Below are 9,229 nucleotides of genomic sequence, written 5' to 3' on the forward strand. Positions count from 1 at the left end.
AATTTTGTTATTAAAGTCCATAGGGCCAAAAATTAAATGAAGGTCCTAATTAAACAAAGGAAAAGTCAAGAAAAAAAGACGGAGCACGCCAAAGCGTCCGAATAAGCTCGTTACCGGGTGGTTAAACCCCAGCCTTTCATTCTCCTGCACCTTAGCGTATCCTCATCTTGACAAGCCTCAAGACACCTGTGGTGATCAATAATGCTGAAAATATACTTCCAAGTTTTGCTGTAGTTAGTATTTTTTTTACAGGGACCGGCAAGAAACCTCACGTATTTTTAGACGTTTATTATTTTATTTAATGTAAAATGGCATAGTATTTAATTTAAAAATTCAATTAATGTTTTCTGTTAAATTTTGTATTTATTTGTCATTGCCTTTTAAAATATGAGAGATCTTTTTGCCGGACCCTGTATTCGCATTTGTCAGGCCCATTAGCTCAGTTTGTTAGAGCGTCGTGCTAATAACGCGAAGGTCGTGGGTTCGATCCCCCCATGGGCCATACTTCTTTTATACAAATTAAATATGGCTTTTAAATATAACTTGATATTTTAATATTACAATACTTTTTTTTAAATAAAAATATTGTATTCATTCAAGACATTTTAACGCCTTATCGGAAAATGCAAAATGTCTGATGGGTATTTTTCTTTAAGAATCGACTTTTACGAAGTCCAAACACATCGGGATGTCAAATTTGACACTTCACCTTTGTTTTTTTGTTTGTAAAAACGTTAATACAACATAATACCGCAATAAGTCGAAGTATTTGAATTCAACACTAATAGTAAAAAAATTAATATCTTTACACGTATACTTTAAAATAATTTCTATTATTTCCAATGCTTTGGAAAGATTCCTTTGCTTTTCATGTTCATAAAAAATGCAGAAACTGATTTTACGAACAACAGGCCCATGGCCAAGGTTTCTAGACTTCCTAAGCTCTTCGGACGAGCTAGAAAAATTTAATGAAGTGGAAGTTATCATTACATACTTTAGTAAAGCCTTTGATAAAATCAGTCGCATTAATTATTACTCTTACTTAAAGCTTTTGATTTCCCACCATTTGTTATTTCATGGCTCTGATCTTACCTTGAAAAAAAAAAATAAAAAAATTGTTTTCAGGTTCTCAATCTCCAATACCATTTATGCAAAACTCTGGAGTCCCTCAAGGGAGTCACCTTGGTCCTTTGATATTTATATTAACTATAAACGACGTTATTAATGATAATTCAACTATCTTTATTCACCCTGTGGACATGAAAATAACAGAGGTTATATCTATTCCATCTAAAACTGTTTTACAACAAAATGATCTTGACTTGTTGCGACAAACATTTCTTAAAAGTCAATGTTGCTCAATGCAAATTCATTACATTCAAACATAAGAGATTAAATCTTCCCTAACGAACATGTAGTCTACACGATATTGACATTTCTTCTAACTGTTCTAATCGCAACACTCAGTTAAATTGTCGAGCAAAGATTGATTATATTATTAACAAGACCAACTTCATTAAAAGTTGGTCTACAGAATTCTCGATCCCCTATGTCACTAAATCCCTATACACCACCTCTATTTGAATACGCTAGTCATAGTAAAGTTTGGTCTCCCCATCAAAACTCTTAAAGAATTGAATACGTCTGTACGTCGCGTCCGTACGTTCGCGACGATTTTTTTCGTCGTCCATAGCTTCAGAACCAGTACAGGTACCTTGTTCAAATAAATTCTGTTAAACAGATAACAATGGAGAAAGATGCAGAAAGGGCTATCAAGAAAATTGCGTGGGTAATTTTTTTTTACCACAGCAGTTTAAAAAAAAGTGACAATTTTGGTTAGCCCTAAATATCTCACGAACCAAAAACGCTACAGACTTAAATTAAATGTTATAGAATATATTGTAACTTGAAACAAAACAAATATACCTATATTATTTAGAGTAGAATAATTTATCTTCAACCCAACCGGTATTTTGAAAAATCAAATGCAAACGATAAAAATGCGGATGTTCTAGATGTACCTGGGGCATTATTTGGTTCAGGCAGCTTGGCTTTAATTTCTATCCCGCTTATAATGGAGCTGTCTTCGAGATCAGGAAAAAAGAACTTGAAGGATTCAGGCTTCTTTTTCATAAAATCAACGCTGTACATATTTAAATTTTTTTCTTTGATTTGGCCTACAAAAGCTAGTTTTTTATTGTTCTTTTCATTGGAGCATTCTGCCAAAATGAAATCGCCTTGATTTAAATTCTCATAACTCAAATCAAATGATTCCTCGTTTTCTACTTTTTCTGTTACTTGTAGTTCTTCAAACGAAGAATCGTTTGCAAAATCGAAATCAAGATCGGTATCATCATTAACTGAGAAGCTTTCATCTGAACCCGAGCTAGATTCTATTAAGTTCTTAGCTTTGGTTTGCGGTTTGGAGGTTTTAAGGCATTTAATTAAAGGCAGAATTGGTGTTTTTTTCAGACTCTTTTGGCGTTTTATATAGGCATCTTCAATTTCATTTTTTTCAGGGGTTTCGGTAAGTATCCGCGACTTTCCTTTCTTTCGGCCTCCAGTTGTGGTTTTCCTTGGGGCAGCTTTCGGATAAGGCCTTGCAATTTCAGGTGAAATTATGTCAGTGGGTGTTGTTATCATATTATGAGCTGGAAAATCGGCTTCATTCGACAGTAGTTCAATATTTTCATTCGTGACTTCAGCAGACTCAGGCAATTTTTGATTTGTGACCTCTGAACATTGAAAGTCTTCTTCAGTGAATGCACTCCTTGAAAATGGAAAAATGCCTGGCTTAGCAAAGCCAGAGGTTATATTCTTTTGAGTAAAGGAAGCCATGTACGCAGTGTTTGCAATAGCTGGAAGATCGTGTATTCTTATTGTTTTGCCGGGATTGTTAAGTAGCCAGTCGTTTTGTGCTATCGATAATTTTTGCTTGAAGGGTCCCAAAATAGCAACATCAAGAGGCTGAAGGCGATGAGTGCAATGGGGAGGAAAAGTAACTAGAACTATACCATGATCACGGGAAAAGTTAATGGAATCAATTGTGCAATGGCTTTCATGATTGTCCAATAAAAGTAATATCATGTCTGATTTAGTGCATCTTGTCGATTTCTGAATGTGCTCAAGTACTTTAACAAAAAGTCCTCCAGTCATCCAACCACTCGTTCGGCTGTTAGCGTAACCAACGCTACCAGTTGGTGCTCCATTAAGCATTGTGTCATGAAATCTAGCCCGCGGAAATATGAACACGGGAGGTATAGTATTACCAATTGCACTTACAATAGCACACATAGTAATTAATTGGCCCCTCTCAGCAGAAACAGATTGTCCAACCTGTTTTTTCCCTTTTTGTGCAATGACGTTTGGAGCTTGAACTACTGTAGTGACCCCGGTTTCATCCAAATTGAAAATCCGATCAGCTGTAAAGTTAAACTTACCGAGTGCTCTCTCATAATTTGAATGAAATTCTTCAAGATTCTTCTGGTTAAAACTAGTAGCCCTTGACAAACTTGTATTCTCTGGTTTTCGTATTGAAAGCGCTGAGTGACGCTTCATAAAGCCATAAATCCATTCAATTCCAGCCATTTGATTTTCCCTCCATGCTTCGGGACATTTTTGCAACAATGTGGCGTATTCAAAAGCTAATACTCGAGCTTGAATTTTGGTCAGTCCGTAATTCATCTTCGAGCTTCGTATCAAATATTTTTCAAGCATCTTTTCTTCACCATTAGTAAAAACTTGCTGTGTTGAATATTTGCTTGAAAATTTTAAGTTCTGTGGCTCCTTATTACTTGTTAACTTTTTAATACGGTAATACAATGTAGTTGGCAATATTCCGAAGGCAGCAGCAGCCCCTCTTAACGACATTGTTTTATCCAAAACTGCTGTTATGGCACTTTTAACATCATCTTCATTGACTACTGTGGGTTTTTTTCTCTTATAAGTGCGCACCATTATTCCCTTCAAGACAAGAAATTGAAACATTGAACCCATTTATTGACTAAAATACAGTGAAAGATCTAAAAATATGTGGAAGAAACTGATCGGGGCAGTTTTGAACATGTTCAATCGTGCCCCAACACACTTGTTCAAATCTGCCCCAACTGTTGCAAAGCCATACAATTTTGTAAAACTTCTTTACTAAAACATATTAATTTAATAACTCACCGTGATTTGGTTCCAAATTTATTTACTGTTAAAAAAATTTAGTTCCCGGTTTTATATCGCGCACTAAAATTTGTACACACCCTTACAACTAAAAAACCAAATATAACGCACAAGCACTAAAAAACCACCTTCCACTTATAAATCTGAAAGCCGACTGAAAAAAGCACGGAACGTCAATGACGTTTAAGGATACATTGTTGCCAGTTTAAAATATTGAATCACTTTTGAAAAACAGTAATAAACTAAAATTTTATAAGCAGTGTTCAAATGTGCCCCACTCTCCCCTATTTTTTGAAAAAAAAAATCCAATTAGCTGTTTTTTTTATAAATAAAAAAAAACTGAACCCAAAACTTGTAACCTCGAAAGTTTTACGAATACAAAATTATTTAATGTCTAAAACAATTTTGTGCAACGAAGAATAACATTTTAAATATCTGGTAAGATTTTGAGAAAAATTAAATTCACAGTTTTTTTTATCAAAGTTGGTAAAAATTAAGTTTTGACTCAAATATTTTTTCAAAAATTTGCGATTTTAAATTAAATCTAATTCTATCTTGTGAGAAATATTGTTTTGAACATTCGATTTATAAATAAAAGATATTGGCTTTCAATTAATTTCATTCATTCAATTTGCATTATAAAATACAAATAAATAAAAACTTTGAAGAAATGCTATTAAAATTGGTAAAAACGTTTAACGACTAAAAAATCTCGTTAACAAAAATAGATTTTGATATCAAACTATATCATGGTATGCAAAATATTGTTATTTTTATTTTTTTAGAATAATTCAATTGACAACTTTTTCAATAAAACACGAAAACTTACAAAACCTTTTAAGCAAGACAAATCGACAGACGGAATTGGAAGTTATCAGTGTGGGTCGCATCCCAGCCTCTTTTTTCATTACTAAATTTGTATTGAGATTTAATCAAAATCACCTTTTTTCTTATCTAAGATTTGAACAAAATATATGAGTCATATGCTCTCACATTATCAACAATTGGTTCGACATTATACATTAACCTTTTAAGACTGCGGCTCCACGTTTGTGCAGTTCTTTCGAATATGAATTTAAACGGATAAAATTCGAAATTTTATATTACGATCATTTATTATCATCTGGCCCAATAGCTCAGTTGGTTAGAGCGTCGTGCTAATAACGCGAAGGTCGTGGGTTCGATCCCCCCATGGGCCAAGAAATATTTTGTTATTTCACTTATTAAATTATTTTTACGCATTACTTCTTTATGTTTTTAACAAGTTTTAAAAGAGTTTGATTTATTAAAAAAGTAAGTCCAAAACTTCAAATGTTGTAACACTTAAAAATGTATATGTCTTGGAACATCCAAAAATGCATCGCCTTAAAACATAAATTCATTGCACACGAGCTCCGACCTGTGAGTGTGCACAAATAATAATCTAAGGTAACTTCAAACTTTCTTATTTTATTTTTTGTATACTCATCAATAATTTACTTATGACTGCAACATAAATAAAATGCACGACTGGGTCGCACGAACTTGCTCCTGTATGCAAAAAGTCTTTTAAAAAAGTACTTATATAAGATTTAGAAATATACCTGTAAAATAAGTTTGTCTTCAAAGACATAAATGCATTTAGTTTGTCAAAAAAACGCACGATCTTTGTATATGAAAACCGTAGTAGTCTCATGAGAAGAAACTTTTAGGGCGACCAGTACCAGATGCCGAGTCGTTGGCGTGGCGTTTGTATACCGAAAATGGAGAAATTCAGCGGGAGCGAGAGAAAAATATTATTTCCATTCCTATAAGCAGTCAGCAGAATAAGGGATATATTTAATTTTTAATTTTTTTAAGTCTACACAATTTCCTTAATATTTGAGTCTATCCTTGTATATGTTTTCACATAAAGAGCTTCCATATTATGAAGGTTGATGAATTTGTTTTTGTTTTTTTATATCAATGCACTTTATATAAAAAACGGAAAAGTAAAACAAAATGGCTTAATATTGTATCTAATAAGGGGATGAAAGACACTTTTGCATGCTTACGTCAACTGTTTAGGATCTTTTACCGATATTTGTTTTTATTTACATTCATAAGTCTTGTTTTACTTGGGTACGATCTTTGTATATCAAAAATGGTGTCTATTATGTATAAAGCTACGATGCGATTCAACTCGTTCCTTCAAAGCTTTTTTCCTTTAGATAGCTTTATTGTAACTTCATATTAGAAGAACCAGGATGGAAAATAAATAAGATAAGAAAGAGGCAGACCATGAATGTTTAAATTGTAAAGCGATCGCCTATTGGTTGTGTAGCGAGATAGCAGGTAGGTAGATGTCTAAAACGACTAAAGAATAGTTCATTGGCGAGCTTAGCTTTATGCAGATAGATAGATAAGGACATGTTTATGATGATAATGAAGGAATGTTATTGGTAGCTAAAAGGTACATACTACATTCCTTCTTTACTATAAGTGTTCAGCGCTAGCATGAAGTTTTTACGTTCAGTTTATTTATTTTGTTTAAGTTTAAAAAAATAACAAGCATACGAACAGGTACAAGAAAATGCTGTTCATGTTTTGTTTACAGTCAGGCTTTTGTGCGTTTGGGATTTTAGTTATGAAGTGACACGTAAGCAGTAGTTGTAGAAGTTGTACGTAATACCTTTATAAGTAGGTATAATGAGTATACGTTGAAAAAGAGATTCTAATAGAAAATACATATATACTCTTTCTGGCCCGTTTCTTTAACTTGTACTAAGTTTATATAGGCGAACGAAAGAAAATCATGTGTAAAACAACCTTATTCGTAAAGAATAATATTTTAAAATCACATATACAAAGTTACCAAGATAATACTTCTTGATAGACACTTTAAAATAGATTGTTGATTAAATATATCATATTCGTTAATCCGATACAGTTGCGCTACATGGGCGACCATCGTTGGTATGTACAATAATTTTAGTTATAAAAATACATACATAAATATGTACCTACCAAATGCACTTATTTAGATAAAAGCTAGGAATGTAATTACAATTTTGTCAAAATAATGCGCTCTTTCGGGCCATGCACAGTTAAATATTTAAAAAAAACTGTTTTAAGGTTCGCCCGAAAAATAAGTTTGTCTTCAAAAATTTAAATGCCATTTTATAAATAAAAAAACATTTGATTTTTCAAATTTTTTTTTTGAAAATCGTTAGAGCGGTTTTTTTTTAAATTAATTTTTTATATATAAAATTTTTCAATTTTGTTCTAAAAATATTTTTCGTATGGAGTTGCTCAGAGATTAAAAATATACGCTTTACATTTGAATTTCGTAAAAAAATGTTGACTCGTTTTTGAGATATCGAATTTTGAAAAAATAAAATTCAATATTTTTTTAAAAATCCAAATAATAAAAAATTACACTTTTGATAATTAAATATTGTAAAAGCTATATAAGAGCTTATTCAGAAAAAAAATTATTGAAATCGGTTTATAAGTTGCGGAGAAAATTAAAAAACAAAATAACGGTTCTATGAACGGTACCTTTTCTGAGCAATACAAAAATTTGTTTTTCTTATTGAAAGAAGCCAAGTAAAAAATAAAATTTTAGAGAAAATTTAAAGAAAATCTATCGGTTTGTTTTTGAGAAAATTCGAATTTTCGTTTTTTGACCAAAAAAATTGTTTGGTGGCCACTGTTAGTTTTGATCTTAAAAAAAAAATGAAAAAAACGCCTAACGCGAATCTGCTCAAAACCTTAACTTCCAAGTTTGAACTCAATCGACCCAATGGTTTAGGCTGTAGGAGCGTGGACAGACAGACAAAATCGACCGGACGGAATCGCGGGACCCACTTTTTTCGACTTCTCTACCATCGTAATATCATGTTTGATTAAAATCTCGAGTTCGAAATTTTGCACGAATGCAAAACTTGCCATATAGTTCCTATATGTCGCAAGTAAAAATAGTACTTTCAATAGTTTCAATAACAAAACACTCATTTGAATATGTTTTATACGACCATAAAATGAGGTTGTCTTCTTAAAACTTACGATTTCAAATTGTAAATATATCGGATGTATATCGCACTCCAATAAATACGCCACATTATTTCTTCTTCCATTTTATTATTGTCGGTTCATAGTGCTAGAATTTAATGAATTGGTTGCGATGTATATTACTACGTTTGAACAGTGTGAGCGAGGGCATCACAACAATCACAACAAAGACATATTCTTCGAGCTTTTGGACAAGACATATGAGCAGTGCCCTGGCTATGACATTTAAATTGTCTTAGGAGATTTTAAAACCAAGCTAGGAAGAGAGATCGGGAGATAAAGCCTGCACGACACCACCTCCGACAACGCATTCACTCTGATCGATTTCACTGCGGGTTGAGACGATCTGGTAGCTAGTACGCAGTTCACACATCTTAATATCCGCAAGGGGGCATAAAAATCTTCTGGTCAATCAACTGTCAAACTGATTGACCACATTGCGATCGACGCACGACACTAAGACGTTTCGACGTTAGACGGCTACAATAGCAAAAGACTGCCATGTCCTTTTCCGATCGAGTCTCTTATAGATTCTTAATGTGGCAGAGGAATACCGGCTTCTTAGATGGAAAAAAGAGAGCATGGCAAGAGCTCGATCCAGTAGATAGAGGGATGTCACAACAGGAATAAGGTTCGTAAATTTTACCAAAAGGTAAAAAAAACCTCCCAAGGGTACCAGCCCCGAAACGAAGCCTGTAAAGACGAGCAGGGGAACATCGTAAAAGAACCTCAGTCGATGCTGAGAATATGGAAAGATCACTTCTCCAAATTATATAACAGCGATGACGAACCGAATTCAGCTGTAAGGGAGATAGAATCACTCAACCTCGGCGACGCAGATCAGCAATTCCGCCTACCCGACCTTGACGAAGTGAAGCTACATAGCTACATCTAAACTCAAGTCAACAAAGCTGCTGGAGCTGACGGCATCGCTGCCGAACTATTCAAAGCAGCAGGCGATTTGGTAGGGAGCATGCACCAACTCATCTGGAAAATATGGTCGGAAGAAAGCATGCCCGATGAGTGG

General features: G+C 33.6%; 2 non-coding genes across 2 annotated transcripts; both read left to right on the plus strand.

Moving 5' to 3' along the window:
* The first annotated feature begins 428 nt into the window (after positions 1–428).
* Positions 429–502, plus strand: Trnai-aau (transfer RNA isoleucine (anticodon AAU)). The gene has a single exon. It is a non-coding gene; the product is annotated as a tRNA-Ile (tRNA).
* A 4,793-nt stretch (positions 503–5,295) lies between these two features.
* On the plus strand, positions 5,296–5,369 carry Trnai-aau (transfer RNA isoleucine (anticodon AAU)). Its single transcript has one exon. It is a non-coding gene; the product is annotated as a tRNA-Ile (tRNA).
* The last annotated feature ends 3,860 nt before the right edge of the window (positions 5,370–9,229 follow it).

This window comes from Eupeodes corollae, chromosome 1 (genome assembly GCF_945859685.1).
Source record: "Eupeodes corollae chromosome 1, idEupCoro1.1, whole genome shotgun sequence".
Lineage (NCBI taxonomy): Eukaryota > Metazoa > Arthropoda > Insecta > Diptera > Syrphidae > Eupeodes > Eupeodes corollae.